The 19009-nt window shown below is 43.9% G+C and overlaps 1 protein-coding gene across 1 annotated transcript in view; it reads right to left on the bottom strand.

Moving 5' to 3' along the window:
* kcnn3 (potassium intermediate/small conductance calcium-activated channel, subfamily N, member 3) overlaps positions 1-19009 on the bottom strand; it is a gene marked incomplete at both ends in the record, with an annotated part of 203396 nt that overhangs the window by 59338 nt on the left and 125049 nt on the right.

Raw genomic sequence — 19009 nt, 5'->3', positions numbered from 1 at the left:
ACTGGAGGCCTTGCAGAAAGTGTGGAACATGGGCCTGGTTTTCTGTTTGTCTGTGTTCCAGTTAGACTCACATGGGACATATGGGCCACACATATGGGAAGGGGAAAAGGGGGGGTGGAGAGAGAGAGAATTGGGTGTCTCTCATCCAGAAAGACACGCTTGAAAGAAGGGAGAGGGAGCCGAAAGACAGGGAATGGAAGACAGGGAATTAATGAACTTTGAGATTATAGACCGCTGCTTTCAATGGAGGAAGATGTGGAGTGCTTACAGGTCCAACTGAAGGACCCTGACACTGAGCGAGAAGGAGGAGAAGTCTGATGAAAGAGGGCGAAGATCCCAGAGAAATTATGTGTATGTGTGGGTACTGTGTGGGTACTGTGTGGGTATATATGTGTATATGCGGGTATACATGACATGGTGTCAGCTTGTGACTGCAACTTGTTCCTGTTTGCGGACGACTCAGCCCTGCTGGTCTCTGACAAGAACAAGTTACAGGTTGAAAAAACCCTCAGCTCGGAACTAGGCAAAATCTGCATATGGCGCCGATAACAAACTATCATTACACATGGGCAAAACAGAGTCCATTCTCTTCAGTTCAAATAACAAACTCAGCAAGACCGACGGCTTCTCAGTTACAGTGGGTGACAATATTGTCACAAGGAAAGATGAAATTACCTACCTGGGTTCCATCCTAGAGGCTAATCTTTCCTTTTCAACCAACAAACTCGATTCTTGTACCGGATCTCCTCTCTGGTAAACAAGAATACCCTGAAGACTCTGGCAGGAGCACTCATTCAAGGGTACTACGACTATGCTTGCACCTCATGGTACCAAAGCACCTCAAAGGCACTAAAAACAAAATTACAAACATCTCAAAACAAACTGGTCAGACTACTGCTTGACCTGACTCTTAGAACCCACCTCACCCCTGCCCACTTTGACAACCTAGGATGGCTTAGAGTAGACGACAGAGTACAGCAACTTGCAATGGGCCTGGTCTATAAGATACACTACACGACCAAGGTACCCATGTACATGTCAAAATACTTCCCAAAGGTCAGTGAATACCACGATTACAACACCAGAGGGAGCTCCACAAATCATGTTAAACCCAGATTCGGCTCAAACAAGGGACTAAACACGTTTCGCAATTATGCCACATCAATGTGGAACGCCCTACCCAAAGCTGTAAAGGAATGTGAATTAGTGGTCTGCAAGGGCCTTGAAATAAAGCCCGAGCCCTGCCCGAGCCCTTGAACTTCAGGCCCTGCCCGAAAATAAGCCCGACTGTAAATAATATTTTAAGCCCTAGCCCGCGTGAAAACCCGAAAAAATGTATTATTATTATTATTATTATTATTAAAATATAATTTTTTTTGTATTTGTTTTAAATATTCGAAACACGGTTTTATATGAACGTAATAAATAAACAAAACTAAGAAGCATTTACATAGCCTGTTTCGCAATGCCGTCTCTCCCAGTGCTCGCTTATATAGACTGACTCACACTGTCACACATCAGCCTCGTAAAACGTATTGAAGGCTAGAATCTTCTTTGACACACGCACACACACACACGACACACAATAGCCTACTCAGTCAAACAAACAAACAGAAAACAGAAATCAGATTTCGAGCAGAGCAACGTAATGAAAATCACAACAAAACAAGTAGCAGTCGCGACCCAGCAAATAGTAAACATCACTCACCAGACGTCAGCAACGCGTTGAACACCGCTAACAAAACCGGCTACATACATCCCAAGAACAAATTAAAACGTTCGCCAACTGGCTATATTCCAACACAACCAATCGAGTTGAACTTGTCCCCTGAGTTCTCTCTGCGCGCTGCAGTAATTACATCCAAATGTTTCTCTGGCGCAAAAGAGAAAGCGAATCTTAAAACAAAGGTTATCATATAACCCTAGTTATATGAAGAAAAAAAAATTAAAAAAACGCAATAAAAAAATACAAAAAATTTAAATCGGCGGTGCCCGGGCCCGGCCGAGCCCGAATTATTTATTAAAAAAAAAGCCCTACCCAGCCCGAACCCGCCGGGCCGGGCCCCGTCGGGCCTGGGCAAGGTTGCAGTGCACTAATGTGAATCACTACCCACTTTCAAAAACACTCTCAAAGAACACCTACGGGAGACTGCAATTCGAAACAGGCCCCTGCAAATGTCCTAACCCAACCCCCTCCAATGTACAGTAAATGACCAAGTATGGCTTTGTCAATGGGGTGCCTAACCTTTTTTGAACCAATATCTACTTTTTAATTTACCACCTAGCCGAGAGCTACCAGCCAAAATTGTATATTGTAAGCCGTCATTTGAGGCTTTATAAAAGCAGCATAATGAACACAAATCTGTCAGTGCAGAGTCCGACCTCATCTTAAATAACAAACAGCATTGCTTGTTGTAGTTAACAAGGAGAGGCAGAGTTGATTTTGCAAAAAAAAAAAAAATTAATAATCATATTTTATTAATCAAGATCTACTTGAAATCAACCCGCGATCTACCTGTCGATCGCGATCGACTGGTTGGGCACCACTGGTGTACAGTGCCGATGATACTCAACTCTTCCTCTCCTTCCCTCCCTTAGATATCCACGTCTCTGAGCGGATCTCGGCCTGTCTGTCCGACATCTCCGCCTGGATGACGACCAACCACCTCAAACTGAACCTAAGCAAAACAGAATTGCTCCACCTGCCGGCCAAATCCTCCCCCCTGACCGACCTCTCCATCACAGTCGAGAATGCAGCTGTGACCGCGTCCCCGACCGCCAAGAACCTTGGTGTTGTCCTCGACGACCAGTTGAACTTCTCTGCTCACATCGCAGTGACAACCAGAGCAACGTCAGAAGGATCCGCCCCTTCCTGACAAAAGAAGCCACCCAACTCCTCGTCCAATCAACAGTCATCTCCCGCCTCGACTACTGCAACGCACTGCTAGCTGGCCTCCCGGCCACTGCCACCAAGCCTCTTCAACTCATTCAAAACGCAGCGGCCCGCCTGATCTCAAACCTACCGAAGTCGGCCCATGTCACCCCACTTCTTAGGGACCTGCACTGGCTCCCCATTGCTGCACGTATCCGCTTCAAGGCCCTCGACCTAGCATACCGTGCGGCAAAGGGAACCGCTCCCGCCTACCTCCGGTCAATGGTCTCTAACTACACACCCTCAAGACCCCTACGCTCTGCATCTTCTGGCCGCCTCAGAACTACTCCTATCCAAGCTCCCGGAGGGTCATCAAAGAGAAGTCGCCTATTCTCAGTCCTTGCCCCACAATGGTGGAATGAACTACCCACCCCAGTTAGGACAGCCGAATCCCGTCCAATCTTTCGCCGTCGACTAAAGACTCACTTCTTCAACCATTATCTGAAATGATAAATAAAAAAAAATAAAAAAAACCTAACCCTGACTAACCTTACTGTCATGCACTTGTCCTAATAAACTAACCTACACTGTAACACGCAACACTTTGATAAACATTGTTACTCAGCTGATAGAGTTGTACCCTTCTTGCTGTCTTGTCGTACAGAACTTGTAAGTCGCTTTGGATAAAAATGACTAAATGTAAATGTAAAATGTAAATGAATGAATCACGCTAGAAAATAAATAACGCCTACATGCTGGCTGTGTGTGTGTGTGTGTGTGTGTGTGTGTGTGTGTGTGTGTGTGTGTGTGTGTGTGTGTGTGTGTGTGTGTGTGTGTGTGTGTGTGTGTGTGTGTGTGTGTGTGTGTGTGTGTGTGTGTGTGTGTGTGTGTGTGTGTTATGTTTATTAAAGGACATTAGAGACACATGAAAGAGCCTCTAGTCTTCCTGGGGTCCTGGACAAAACAAATACAATACAAATGTACAACAAAAAATACGAATAAAAACCCTAACACAAATTAAAAATGTATACAAATATACAAATTCACATCATAAAATCTAACATTCCAGTCAAACAAAAAAAAGATAAAATACACAGATAACAGTTACATACCTGACATGTTTGCAAGATATCTCTTTATATTTGTTTTGAAAGTAATTTTGGTAAAGATGGAGTATAACAAAGGCCCTAGGCAGCTTCCTTGTGGAACCCCACAGTTAATGGGATTCCATTTTGAAAAGCTGTCATTAAAGAAGACTGTCTGTTGTGCATTGGAGGTGAAACCGTAACACTGTAGCTTATCTACAAGCAAGGTATGATCAATTACATCAAATACTGCACTGAAATCCAACATAACGGCACCTACTAATTTCTTGTCATCCATACTTGATAACCAGTCATCACTCATTTGCAAGAGTGCAGTGCTCGTAGAATGACCTTCCCTGTATGCATGCTGAAAGGCTGAGAGCAGATTGTTATTGAAAAAGTAATCCATGACCTGTTTGAATACTATTTTTTCTATTATTTTGCTTAGCAACGGTAAAATACTGATCGGACGGCTATTTGGACCATTAAATGTTTTATTTTTGTATTTCGGAAGTGGGATGATTTTAGCTTCCTTCCATGCTGTAGGATGAACCCCACTGATTAAGCACTGGTTGAATATATGACATATAGGAGTAGCTACAGAGTTAACCACAAGTTTAAGTATTTTGCTGTCTAAGTTGTCTATACCGAAGGAAGTGGAATCTTCTTGAGACATAATTAATTTCAATCTCATTAAAGCTAAAGAGATAATATATGCCTTTAATGATGTCTTTCATTATTTCTTTCTTTATTAGTCAATGAGATAGTGAACCATCACTACTTTGTAGACATCCTCTTAATTTATCAACTTTATTTTTAAAGAAATCATTGAAGTAGTTTGCCATGTCATGAGGTTTTGTTATGAATTTACCTTCAGATTGTATGAAGGAGATTGATGTATTTTATCAATCTCATTCATTCATTCATTATCTCATTCAGTGTTGACCATAGTTTTTTCCCATAATTTTTTGTTTCACTAATCCTATGTTTATAATACTGTTTCTTTTTCGTTTTATTTAGCCTAGGTCAAGGATTTCTTTATCCAGCCATGGAGCACCTTTCGACCGAACAGTACATTTTCTAAATGGTGCATGCCTGTTCACAATTTCCATGAGCAGATTCATAAATACATTAACTGCTATTTCGGGGTTGTTCTCTTTGCACACTATAGACCAGTCTACCTTGTCTACCTCACCAACAAATACTTCCTTATTGAAGTGTTTGTAGGATCTTTTGTTGATAATTTTATTACCTCCTTTTGGGTGTGTGTGTGTGTGTGTGTGTGTGTGTGTGTGTGTGTGTGTGTGTGTGTGTGTGTGTGTGTGTGTGTGTGTGTGTGTGTGTGTGTGTGTGTGTGTGTGTGTGTGTGTGTGTGTGTGTGTGTGTGTGTGTGTGTGTGTGTGTGTGTGTGTGTGTGTGTGTGTATTCAGTATAAAGCTATCTGGCTTTGTTATTAGCCTAGCCAACCGGCACTGTCCGCTTCCATTAATTGTGCTAAGCTAGGCTAACGTGATAACGCCCAAGACATCACATGCATCACAGCTACTCTTACTAGTTACTATACTACTATATCTATATCTGTACACATGGCCGCCTAGTTATAGTTGAAAGTGGGGGTGCAAGTTTTTTTTTTATTCTTTTTTTTTTACCTTTTTTTACCCTTTTTTTGCAAGGGGTGGTTTGGCAGATTTTTGGCAGATTTGTTTACATTTAATGAACTGTATGTGCAATTTCCTGCAATATAGAGCCTTCAATCTTGACCAAAATAAAGCTGCTCTTTTCACTATAAAACTCAGTTTATATTGCAGTATGATAGCTATAATAATAATAACTTCACTGCGAGGGCTCTTTTAGCTAACGCTAGCTAGGCACGTATGATAGCCAATTACTATTATAATAATAATAATAATAACTTTCCCATCCTCCCAAAGCCCCGCCGGCCCCGTTCACATCCGCAGCGGCAGTACCAACAACAACAACAACAACAACAACAACAACAATTAATTGACGGTATCAATAGTAGGGCTGCAACGATTAGTCGACATAATCGACGATGTCGATTATAAAAAATCGTCGACGAGAAATTGTTGCGTCGATTAGTCATTAAAAATTTTTTTTTTTTTTTTTTTTTTTGCACTACCTATCTTTGTGAGAGTGGCTTCTCAGGGTTCCAGACAACATCATAACATGATGATCCCATAGCAAATTTTGGACATTGAAAACATTGTTCCCCTGCAGGAGATGATGACCAGACTAGACACACAATACATTACACACGCACTCCTCTCACTCACACACAGCGATCAGAGTAAGACACACACATACACACTCCTCTCACTCACACACAGCGATCAGAGTAAGACACACACACATACACACTCCTCTCACTCACACACAGCGATCAGAGTAAGACACACACACATTCACACTCCTCTCTCTCACACACAGCGATCAGAGTAAGACACACACACATTCACACTCCTCTCACTCACACACAGCGATCAGAGTAAGACACACACACATACACAAATTACACAGTACACACCTCTCACTCACACAGCGATCAGAGTAAGACACACACACAAATTACACAGTACACACACTCCTCTCACTCACACAGCGATCAGAGTAAGACACACACACATACACACACACACGGACTCCTCTCACACACAGCAAACAAAAGTTATTTAAAGTACACTTCCACTTTAATTTGTATTATTTAATTTATTTATCTTGTTATGAGTGATTGCTGTATTGTTCTTCAAATACATTTTCATTTAAAGTGGCTTAAAGATCCAAATTCAAATGTTTCATGAGTCATTATTTTAATTTGCTATGGGATCATCATGTTATGATGTTGTTGTTTGGTCCTGACAAGAGTCTCAAAGTCTGGGGTGATGGTAGACAAGCAACTCTGAGGTCATGCTCAATGTCCAATCTGTTCCTCTGCTCTGTCTTCAGCTGGACCAGAGCTGAGAAGCCACTTTCACAAAGATAGGTAATTAAAAAAAAAAAAAAAAAATCCTTTTTTTTTTTTTTTTTTTTACATTGGTTTTCGATTAGTCGACTAATCGAAAAAATAATCGGCAGATTAGTCGACTACCAAATTAGTCATTAGTTGCAGCCCTAATCAATAGCCCCAGTGAGCGCGGCGGCTGAATGAATGAATGAAAACTTTATTTTACAGATTGCTGAATGGGTACATTACAGTACGGCTCAATACACACCCTTAATCCCTTTAATCGCCGTTGCCGCTGGAACACGTCATTCCCCGCCATGCTTATTCTGCCGATGACGCTGGACAGCGTCTTTGATATCAATATTTCAAAAATCTGTGATCGAAATCATATTTCTCCCCCGGAGACATTATATGTACTGGTGAGCCCCTGTCAACTCTCTAACGGTCCAAGAGCGCCATCTGGTGGCCGATCGGCGGATCGCCCAGGGAAGAAACAGGGAAGTGGAAGCTGGTGCTCATTTCAATTTGGTCCGATCACTCGCTATAGGTCCCGGGACTCGAGCTCGACACAATGGATATCGATCCGTTGCCAATAACTCGATAAACAACATGATTTGGACGTATATACTATTATACAACCTGGAAATGGATTGGGTATTTCTACATCCTATAATAGAAAAAAATCTGTTCCACGCTCATCTCCCAACGGCGAGAGGAAGCTACGGTGAGTTTCAGCGTTATTTTGTAATGTCTTCTATACTAACTGCTCTAATTATCATATCACCCACACTAGATGAATGATATAACGTTGCCCACGGAATTATAAAAGACCCCCCGCCCATCCGGTCAACATCAGATCATACGTAGTAACTTCTAGAAGTACGTGCAGTTGAAATTTTTTATCTCGCGCCGATTGCTATCAAACTGTATACAATCATCAATATAATGCATTTAGGGCTATAAATCACATTCTGGAGAAAGCTGCAGAAAACGATAAAAACATACTTATACTTTAGACCGTATTTTAGTATGAATATGTGAATGAAAAAGTATAACGTTGCTACACCCTGAACAATAGATATAGGACTTTGAATGGGCCATGGTAATGTCAATTTAGCAATACAATTTAAAAAGTTATAGCCCTGCAAAGAAGGGGAACTTCTCCATGTTAAATAGGGCTGGCGAGGGATGGTAAATTATGAATTTAACCCCGGCGATCAAAGTGGGATGCAGACCAGAGAAAGACGTTTGTCTTGTTTACATCAGGGTCCATACTAGCCCCTTCCGTGACTGTGCTGCACCGAGTGAATCCACAGTCACTTGCTCCTCAATGGGAAACCAACCTAGATTTACCCTGAAGGACTGGTTCTGGCCGAACCGTTCGTTATACAAGTATCACAGAGACATTACAAAGGTGCTCACGGTTGCACGAGGGGTTCGGACAGAGATACGGGATGGTTTGAAAGCTCGGCGTTGCTAATAAATATTTTAAAAAATATTTCAAAACGGCATTATTTCCGCTGTTGGGTGATGATCACAGCGCAGGCGCACCAGGCAACCCAACGCCGGAAACGGTGCAGTGTTGAGCAGTTTATAAAACATATTTTAAATGTTTATTAGCAACGCCGATGTTATGGTTTGTAACCGACCCCAATCGCACAACACAAGACAGGTATGAGAGTAAGCCAAAAACAGGGCAAATATTTATTATAGAACAAAAAGCGGCACAGTCCCTTTAAGGGAAAACACAAAAACACTAGAGTCAAGGAAATCTGGAAAATGCGGCACTGTGCCTTTAAGAGGCGAACAGGCTAAGGGACTAAGGCTAAGGGCCAGGGCTAAGGACCAGGGCTAAGTGTCAGGGCCAGGAACAGGGGCACTGGAGAGGGGGACAGGGACAGAGGCCCGGAGAGGCGGGCTGGAGACAGGTACAGAGAACAGGGTTAAGGCCTTGGACAGGGCGAGGGCCAGAGCTGCTTACAGGGATGAGGACAGGGTTCCGACGGCGGAGGCCTGGCACGGGGACAGGGGCCCGACGGCGGAGGCCTGGCACGGAGACACTCCTCCTCCTCCTCGGATGCTGCAGACGGGCAGCGCAGAACAAAGGGGGTCCCAGGGGACCGGGATGGGAACACGCCGTCCTCCCGTGGAATACTAGGGAGCGACGACGAGCCTCACCCCAGGAACGAGGATCACGAAGAGACGCCTTTCTCCCGTGGAATCGGGAGCGATGGCGTGCTGCCTTGACGTCTGGAGTGGGAACACTGGAAAACCTCCCGTAGAGAATTAGAGAGCGAAGACGGCGTCCCACTCCGGGTAAACGGCGACAGGTGGTGATGGCTGGCACGTCGTCTCACGCCGGAGACGCGGCAGGTGATGGTAACGTACAGAACTCCATGAACACAGAGTGAACACAGATACAGATACAGACCGACCCGACAAGGACTGGAGGGGAGTCTGCAACCTATGTACTCTCCCGAGGTGATTGCAAACTCCCAACAGGTGCGTGAAGGTAGAGGATCAAGGATGTCCAAGGGTGGGGGCTGGTGAAGAGTAGAGGAGAGTAAATCATCGCAAGGGTGGGGGCTGTTGAGGAGAGTAGACAGGGAAAACACAGGAAAAAGGTCCAGGGACAGGCGAATCCTCACAGCCGAGCTTTCAAACCATCCCGTATCTCTGTCCGAAACCCTTGTGCAACTGTGAGCACCTTTGTAATGTCTCTGTGATACTTGTATAACGAACGGTTCGGCCAGAACCAGTCCTTCAGGGTAAATCTAGGTTGGTTTCCCATTGAGGAGCAAGTGACTGTGGATTCACTCGGTGCAGCGCGGAGGCTCACCATACGAGAAATATTCAGTTTCAATCTGTTTGCGCATTTAGTATACAGTCACAGTGTTCGACTTACGTGATGATTTGCTCCATTTTGATGTAAACGCAGAAGAATAATCCTCACAATGTTATCCAATATCCAGCATGAATTTGTCAATGGCATTCGAAAAAGCCGCCTCCCCCAACATGTCGTATACGTCATGCCGACGAACCGTGGCCCGTGGGCACTGGATCAAACCATTAAAGTGGGGGGTCACACAATCTTTGGAAACTTGCTATTAAGTGTCATTGCGTATTATTAATTTGATTGAAATTACGTAGTTATGGTTAGATTTATATATGGGGGGGGGGGGTATATCATATTTTTCATATGATCAAAAAGTGGGGGAGCAAAACCAGACGTTTGCCCCCCCATGTTCAATAGTGGTAGAGCAGATGATTCGAGTGCTCTATTGCGCAGGCGTCTATGTCTGTACATATCCCTTACTAGTTACTATATCTGTACATATCCCTTACCTACTCTTACTAGTAGTTACTATATCTATATGATATACATATAGTAACTAAGAGTAGGTCAGGGATATGTACAGATATATATATAGTAACTATATAGATATCTGTACATATCCCTGACCTACTCTATATATATCTATATCTGTATATATCCCGTACCTACTCTTACTAGTTACTATATCTATATCTGTACATATCCCTTACCTACTCTTACTAGTTACTGTATCTATCCCTAGCCTAGGCTAACGTGATAATGCCCAAGACATCACATGCATCACAGCTACTCTTACTAGTTACCCTACTACTATATCTATATCTGTACATATCCCTTACCTACTCTTACTAGTAGTTACTATATCTGTACGTATCCCTTACTAGTAGTTACTATATCTATATCTGTACATATCCCTAGTCTACTCTTACTAGTTTCTATATCTGTACATATCCCTTACCTGAAATATTGGCTGGTGGTTTGATTAAACAGCTTTGTGATAGAAAAAAATGCCTCTGTCTTTTACTATAATAAGACACTAGGCCTCTATCTTTTCATATCATTACTATAGTAGGGTGACCATATTTTGATTTCCAAAAAAGAGGACATGCCCTCCCAGCCTCGAGATACTCATGATACTCAGGCATGCGTTGCTCATGGGACGACTGGTTGCACTATGTTTTAATGACGCCGCGCGCGCGCTCCCGCGCATGCACATAGATGTTCCCTCGCATAGCACAGACTAAAGACAGTGCCTAATTGCCTCTACGAATGGAATGTAACACATTTCATTCACACAACACTATCTCTCTATAACCAAAGACACACAGTGAACAGTTTCAAGTACCTCGGAGCCCACATATCCGAGGACTTGACATGGACCACACACATTGACAGTGTTGTGAAGAAGGCACGACAACGCCTCTACTTCCTCAGGCGCCTAAGGAAGTTCCAAGTCAGTCAGAAGATCCTTAGGAACTTCTACTCATGTACAATAGAGAGCATCCTGACCGGCAACATCACCTCCTGGTTTGGGAATAGCACTGCACAAGACCGTAGCAGACTACAAAGAGTGACACGTTCAGCCGAACGCACAATTAGAGGGGGGCTTCCCACCCTCCAGAACATTTACAACAAGCGGTGCAAGGGGAAGGCTAAGAGAATTATTAAGGACTCGAGCCACCCGAACAACTGCCTCTTTGAACTGCTGCCGTCAGGCAAGCGATACCGGAGTCTTATGGCGAGCACAGAAAGACTCAGAAGGAGCTTCTATCCCCAGGCCATCAGGCTGCTAAACGAAAATAATCGCTAAACGAACAATAATCACTATGCAACAACCATCAAATGCACACAGCACACACACCCACACGCACACGCACACACTCACTCAAACAAACAACACACTGCAGCACCCACTCTCCACACTTTAGATCACACAAACACACTTACACTTTATATTTATTGATAAAGGATTTGCACTACAACTCGTACACCTACTGTGAATTGTACCTAAACTGCACCTCGTCCATTTATGCCTTGCACTATATTGTATTGTATATTAGTACACTGCACAGTATTGTATATTGTATGGTAACTACGTCTACGAACATTGTACATATGTCAAAACTGAACACTGTGACCTCTTTTTTTACTTCTAATTTTTACTATGTTTTTATTTCATACTTATCTTGTCATGCACAGTCTCTGGAGCGCAACAGTAAGAAGCATTTTGTACAAAAGTATTCTGTACTTCTGTATGACAACTATTAAAGAAACTTGAAACCAAACCAAAGTGAACAATCAGCATGCTTGATGATTATGCCTAGAATTATCTGACAAATCTCAATGGCACAATAATTACTTAAAAATCAACCTGTAACAAAATAATAGCTCTCTTTTCAAGTCTTACTGGACAAAAATAAATAACAAAATATATGAAATAATAGAAAATAGAAAATCCTGTTAACAAATATCTTTTTCAGACAAATCGTTTTTTTTGCCATGTTTCAATGAGATATTATGCAATGGTTTCTGCTGTCTCATTTGGTGTATTTAACCTCGATTAATTTTGTTTGCATGCCACCCATCTTCCAGTCAAAGTACTATTATGATTGGGAATATTGTCACTGCTCCGTGGTTACTCCTGTCTGTAGAAACACCACAGTACTGGATTTGATTTGAGTGCTTCATGTACGACATCAATCGAGTCGAGTGGGGCGCTATAACACATTGGCTTCGGATTTAGTGCGCGCACTAGTGAACTTCGCCTCCCATTTGTTCCGACGGGTCGGTACATTTGGAATTTCTTCTGCAGTTCATCTGTAAAAGTACATTCTTTGGCATTGTGAATGTGAGCTGCGCTCCACTCTGTCCCCTCTTCCTCTGTTTGTGTGTGAGTGTAGTTGTAGAGCCGCCCACAAAGATTCTCAGGGATTACGTCACACACGCAACAGATTACCGTAGTATTCTGTGCAATGCCACAGTCAATTTAAGTATATGCAAACGGTCCGTGAAAGCCGGACATTTTCATGCATTTATAAACCCCCCCCGGACGGCCCGGACAGGGCGTGAAAAGAGGACATGTCCGGCCAAAAGAGGACGTTTGGTCACCCTATACTATAGCAAGACACTAGGCCTATATATTTTCACATCATTACTATAGTAAGACACTAGGCCTCTATCTTTTCATATCATTACTATAGCAAGACACTAGGCCTATATATTTTCACATCATTACTATAGTAAGACACTAGGCCTCTATATTCTCTCATCATCGCCCAGACTCCTGGGGGTTAAGAGCAATACATCTTTTTTTTTTACAAGCTTAGGTGTTATTTTAGACTCTGATTTAAGTTTTAAAACACACGTAAATAAAGTGACCATTTAAGAAGTATTGCCAAAGTCTGTCCGTTTTCAACCCAACAGGATGCAGAGAAGCTGGTTCATGCTTTTATTTCAAGATGATTCGATTATTGTAATGCTCTTTTAACTGGTCTCCCAGTTTTGGAACACTCTTTTTTGAAAACACACTTTGAAACACTCACCCGCAGGTCATTAGGACAGCAGACTCAGTTGACACTTAAACTTAAAAAAAAAGAAGAAAAAAAAGCTCAAGACTTACCGTTTTAAACTAGCTTTTAAATTAATAATTTTTAATCTTTTTTGTCTTATTTAATATGGATAACATTTGAAGACATGATTATTTTACTGTAAATTAGAGCTATTTTACTGCACAATTTTTGTCCTGTCTATTGTATGCAGTGTTGCTTGGGGGTGTGTGTGGTCCCCCTTTGGGGTGGTCAGCTTTTCAGGTGTTTCGCGCATTGGTCTTTGTTGTATCTTCATCTGGGATGCAGTTTCTGGTGGGGCATGTCGTGGTTGGGGGGCGGGCACGTCGTGGTTGGGGGTCAGTGGTGCGTTGCTGATTAAAAAGCTGGTTGCACTACGTTTTATTGACGTCACGCGCACGCGCATAAATGTTCCCTCGCGTGCGCACAGGATGTAATAATAATAATAAACTTTATTTGTATAGCAACAGAAAAAAGACAGGCATAAAATGAGCACATAAAGTGCAGACATATAAAATCACAGTTTTTTACATTAGGATCTAACATCCCAACAGGCCACCTTGTTTTTTCAAGTTGTCATAGTAAAATACAGAATACTTTTCCATGAAATGCTTTTTTCTGTATGAGCTCCTGAGAGTGTGCTAGATAAAATAGATAAAAAGTATAAAATATAAAAAGTCAAGAGTACATAAACAAAAAGTGTTCAGTCAATCAATATACATATATACAATACAGAGTACAGAGTAGCACATGAAAGACAATGAGACTAATTGCCTCTAGGGATGGAATGCAATCATTTCATGGCAATCACATTCACAGGTTTGGTGTGAACGGTGCTCTGCCTGAGTCAGACCATCGTTCACACCAAACCTGAGGGGAGGGGGCAGGGAGCTCCTATTCCATCACATCCAACCACCCACTGTAGTTGAACACACCGGCCTAACAACCGGCTATTGTTATGCTTATGCAAGGTTGCCAGGTAGGTACACGCGACGAGTCGAGTACAGCGCGTTCTTGAGTGCATGCGCACCCCCTTCTGCTCACAAAAGCTGGTTAAACGGCGTGGAACCCCGTCCCATGAGCAACGCATCCCTGTTGAGGGGGGGACACAGGCAGTTTGAGTGTACTTGGATTGTTTGCTTGGTACTAGGCCTGCCGCGATAAGCAATAAATCGATTAATTGCCGCGATAATTAAAATTAATGCAATGATTTTGACGGGCGCGATTAATTGCTATTTGCGCGTTTGTTTTAATGAGGCGGAACCAGTGCCCCTTGTCAGTCACTGTCCGTGTGGGGGGCCGCTGGCCTTACTACAGAGCACAGCACAGGAGCTCCGTGGGGCAGTAGCAACGCCACATATAGCTTAACTACATTTCTCAATGGTGTTGCTCCTTTTAACCAAGTAGCGTTATTTATAGTGTAACGTTAGCTATTTTTAGACCCAAGTAGTTACTCGCTACTGCCCGGAGAAACTGGACTGCTAAATAAAGATGAAAGATCGAGTGTTGATTCTCATTCAATGCTAACAACATTAGCTAAATAGCTAACAAACGAAATACAACGTATAGCATAGCTACAACACAGAATAACGTTAATACAATTACATGCATCATTGTTTACAATGAACGGGTGGGGCTAGTCAAAGGACTGGACACGGGGACAAGTTAAACATGAATTAATTTATTATAACACTCCGGTAGTTTCGAGTCGTGCTGCAGTGCCTACACACCACAGCTATTCTATTATATACGGCTTTGACGCTTCCTCCTCATCGTTGATTGCCTGTAGTAGCTGCATCTAACGTTAGTAGCTAACGTTAAAACTAACCTAAAGTTAGTTGTTCACCAACAATCTCAATATTTGTTTTATCATTAGCTCAAAAACACAGAACCGGACGAGACAAGTTGGCCGCTCATAGGTGCCGCTAGGATAATAACAACAATACTTCCGGTCCGGTCGGTGGGCTTCAAAATAAAAGTCTAAAACACCGGAAAAGACGGAGCGGTGGGCTTCAAAATAAAAGTTTTGGGAAAAAAATGTCTCAAAAAAAATTCTCTAACCGGTCGCAATAATATCGCTTATCGCGATATTTTCGGGGGCAATTAATCGCCCAGCAAAATGTGTTATCGTGGCAGGCCTACTTGGTACGGTGATTGAGCCATTGTGGCACCGTGCCTGTCATTGTGTGTGGTGGTGGGCAGTGTTGCGTTGCTCATATCAACACTGGTTGCACACATGCTAATGGCGCCACATGCACACGCGCTCCCAGGCGCGTGCGCGCTCTCCCGCGCATGCGCATAAATGTACCCTCGCATAAGGTCAGACTAAAGACAGTGCCTAATTGCCTCTACGAATGGAATGTAACACCTGACGACCGCGTGCCTACTATTGATATGCAAAGTAGCCAGGTGGGTACTGCGAGTTGGCGCATCAGTCGAGTGCAGCGCATTCCTGTGTGCACGCGCGTGCTTCTGCTCACAAAACTTTGGTTGCACAGAGTGCAACCCCGTCCCATGAGCAACGCATCACTGGTGGTGGGGGTGTCGTTTCTGTGGGCTGCTTTGTTGCCTCTGGTACTGGTGGCCTTGCCATTGCGGGGGATCAGTGGGTTCTATGTTTTTGCTTTTGGATTCTGCGGAGGGGTGGCAGGTCGTGTGCTCCATGGCCTGTGTGCCGGGGGGGGGGGGGGGGGGGACAATTCTGGATGTTCGGGTCGATGGACATGGTGGTGGTTTGATGGGGGGGGGGGGGGGCGTGTGGCATTGTGGGTGGTCTGGGATGGCACTGGGGCTTTTGGGACGCATTTGGGGTGCTGTGGGAGTTGTGGTGGGTTGTAGGCTGGTAAAGCTATGCCTCCTAAAGTGTGTAAACGGAAGTACAGGAAGTACCGGCTACAGGCTTTCCGGTTTCGACAAAACAATTATAGAAACGTGTGAAGTGCACAATATTTCTTCGTTTAAGCCACTGCAACGGCTTTGCCTGAAGAATTTACTACATGACCGGGACGTTCTAGCTTGTTTGCCAACAGGATCGGAGGCAGCTTCCAGGGGAAGTACATACACCGGAAATTCTACCCCATACACACTTTCGGCCGTAGTGCTTTACCAGTCTTTATCTCACGGAGGAGATAAAACTGGAACGAGGTTGGGTGGGCTGGGGGAGTTGAGTGGTGGGGACTGGCTGGGGTCAGTCGGGGCGCATGTGGGACACTGGTGTTCAGCTCTGGGGGAGGTCTGGGGGGGTTTCGCTGGCGTTTTGGGGATTCCTTGCATGGGGGGCTGGCTACGGCTTCTGTGGTGTTTCAGGGTGTCCCGAGGGTCCTGGTGTCGTCTCGGACCGTCCGTGGTGCTGCATGTCTTCTCATTTGAGTGTTTGGAGTCGTGGTAGTGTGCATATGTGGGTATGTGCGTATGTGTGGTGTGGGTATGTGTGGGTATATGTGGGTTCATGTGGGCAGGGCCGCCTCAGGGGGTGTGCGAGCAGTGCGGTCGCACAGGGCCTCGTGGGAGGGGGGCCTCGCAAAAAAAAAAAAAAAAAAAAAATTATTTTTTTTTATTATTTTTTTTTATTTATTTTTTATTTTTTTGCGAGGCCCCCCTTCCCGCGAGGCCCTTTTTCATCACAGACCTAAAATCTAGTTTTGCTTATATGCTTATATATTTCACATTAGACACGTTTGTAGAATGTGTTTGACTTGTTCCTGGGTCCTGCAGACATACTCACTATTGGAGCTCAGCTGGGGTTCTGCAGCAGCAGGCAGGTTTCAACGAAGGGAGTGGTTTTACTTACGTCATGTGTAGACAGTAGTACGCCCGCCGGCGCCGCGTGAGTCGAGATGCTTCCAGCGTGAGTACTATTTCATTTTCAGCGTGCAGCTTTTGACTATGCTTAGTCAAAGACGAAGACGAAGAAAGAGGTCGGTCATTATCATCATTATCAGTCGGTCGGTCGGTCACCAAGGAACGTTGACGAAAGGCCTCTCGCTAGCGGGACAAATGGCCGGAGCCATGATGTCGGCTATTAGCTAGCTTAGCTAAATGCTAACTAGCGTTAGCTAACCTATCCAGAGGGGCGAGGCGAGTGGATGTCTTTTCAAAAGAAGGAGAAGATAACTTGTGAGCAGATAAATCTGTTAGGCAGCAATACGCCGAAAGGTGTCCAGTCTGCCAGAAAGTACTCGAAGAAGAAGAAGAAGAAATTACACCGTGGGGCCAAGAAAGTCTCCTTCCACGTTGATACTGCGTTATGGTGAGTGACCGTGAGTCAACCTATGATTATATACCCGCCGTGGATCTGACATCTCTCTTTCTCTCTCTCTCTGGAGCCAAACTGGTCGACTAGCTAATACTACTAGTAGCTAACGCTAACGGTGTGTGCCTGGTGGTGAGAGCACCTGGCTGTATGCATGTATACCATGACAAGGCAGCGAGAGGCCTTTCGTCAACGTGGAGACCTGTGTTGCGGCCTTTCGCCCTGCGCCCTCGTGCAGGTAACTAAGATTAATGAAAATGTCATGACATTACCCCACTCTTCCTTCCTTCCCCTCCCGAATGTTTTGTTAATAACGATGTTTTTTTCCAGGCAAAACATATGCTACTTCACAACATTTGGAGATACGACATGTGCTGTGTGTGAATGGTGTAGCTTGTGTAGCTTGTGTAGCTTGGGTAGCGTTGGGCCATTGGCCAAAGCTGTGTGTGGCCTGGTGTCTCACAGTACCTGGCTAGCCTATTTAGCTGATGTCGGCCATTGGCTCCTTGCTTTGGTTTCTCTGGTATACCCTGCTCTTCTTGTTGGATTTAAGTGTTGATCTTTGTCCTTTTGAATCTGTCATACATGCTCTAGTCTCTCTCTAACACACACACACATGACAAACACACATGTTCTCTCTCTCTCTCTCTCTCTCTTTCTAACACACACAGTCTGCCTATGGCGGCCTTTCTCGATGGCTAGGCTGTGCTCAAGGATCTTCAGTCACAGTGCTCAGGTATTCTGCCACTGTGTACTCTCTGTTTAGGGCCAAATAGCATTTCAATTTCTTTCCAATGTGTCTCTCTCTCTCTCTCTCTCTCTCTCTTTTGATCTTTGTCCTTTTGAATCTGTCATACATGCTCTAGTCTCTCTCTAACACACACACACATGACAAACACATGTTCTCTCTCTCTCTCTCTCTGTACACTGTATATTGACTGTAGAACGGGAGCTCTCTCTCGCTCTCTCTTTTGCTATATGTTGACTGTATCATGCCCCGCCTCGGGCAGCGCTATTATTTAAGAATATGTTGACTGTATATAAAAAAAAAAAAAAAAAAAATATATATATATATATATATAATTTTTTTTTTACCTTTGGGGGGGGGGGGGGGGGGGGGGCTCGCGTTAAATCTCGCACAGGGCCTCGCATTTCTCCCAGGCGGCCCTGCATGTGGGTATGTGTGCATGTGGGTTTGTGTGGGTATATGTGGGTTTGTGTGAGTATATGTGGGTTTGTGTGGGTATATGTAGGTATGCGTGCATGCAAGAGAGTCTGAAAAATTTTTGTCAACCCTGTAGCAAATAGCTGAGACTTCAAGGTGCACACACATACTCTTTAAAGTTAAGACACGTTGACTGAAAATAACCGGCCAGCTTGGTGGACTAAAATCTAACGACAAACAGGCATCAGTGCCCACGTCTGTATACTTATGC

This window comes from Notolepis coatsorum (genome assembly GCF_963971535.1).
Source record: "Notolepis coatsorum genome assembly, chromosome: 19".
In the NCBI taxonomy this organism is placed as follows: Eukaryota; Metazoa; Chordata; class Actinopteri; order Aulopiformes; family Paralepididae; genus Notolepis; species Notolepis coatsorum.
The sequence above is the reverse complement of the archived record's forward strand: the minus strand, read 5'-3'. Positions and strand labels throughout refer to the sequence as shown.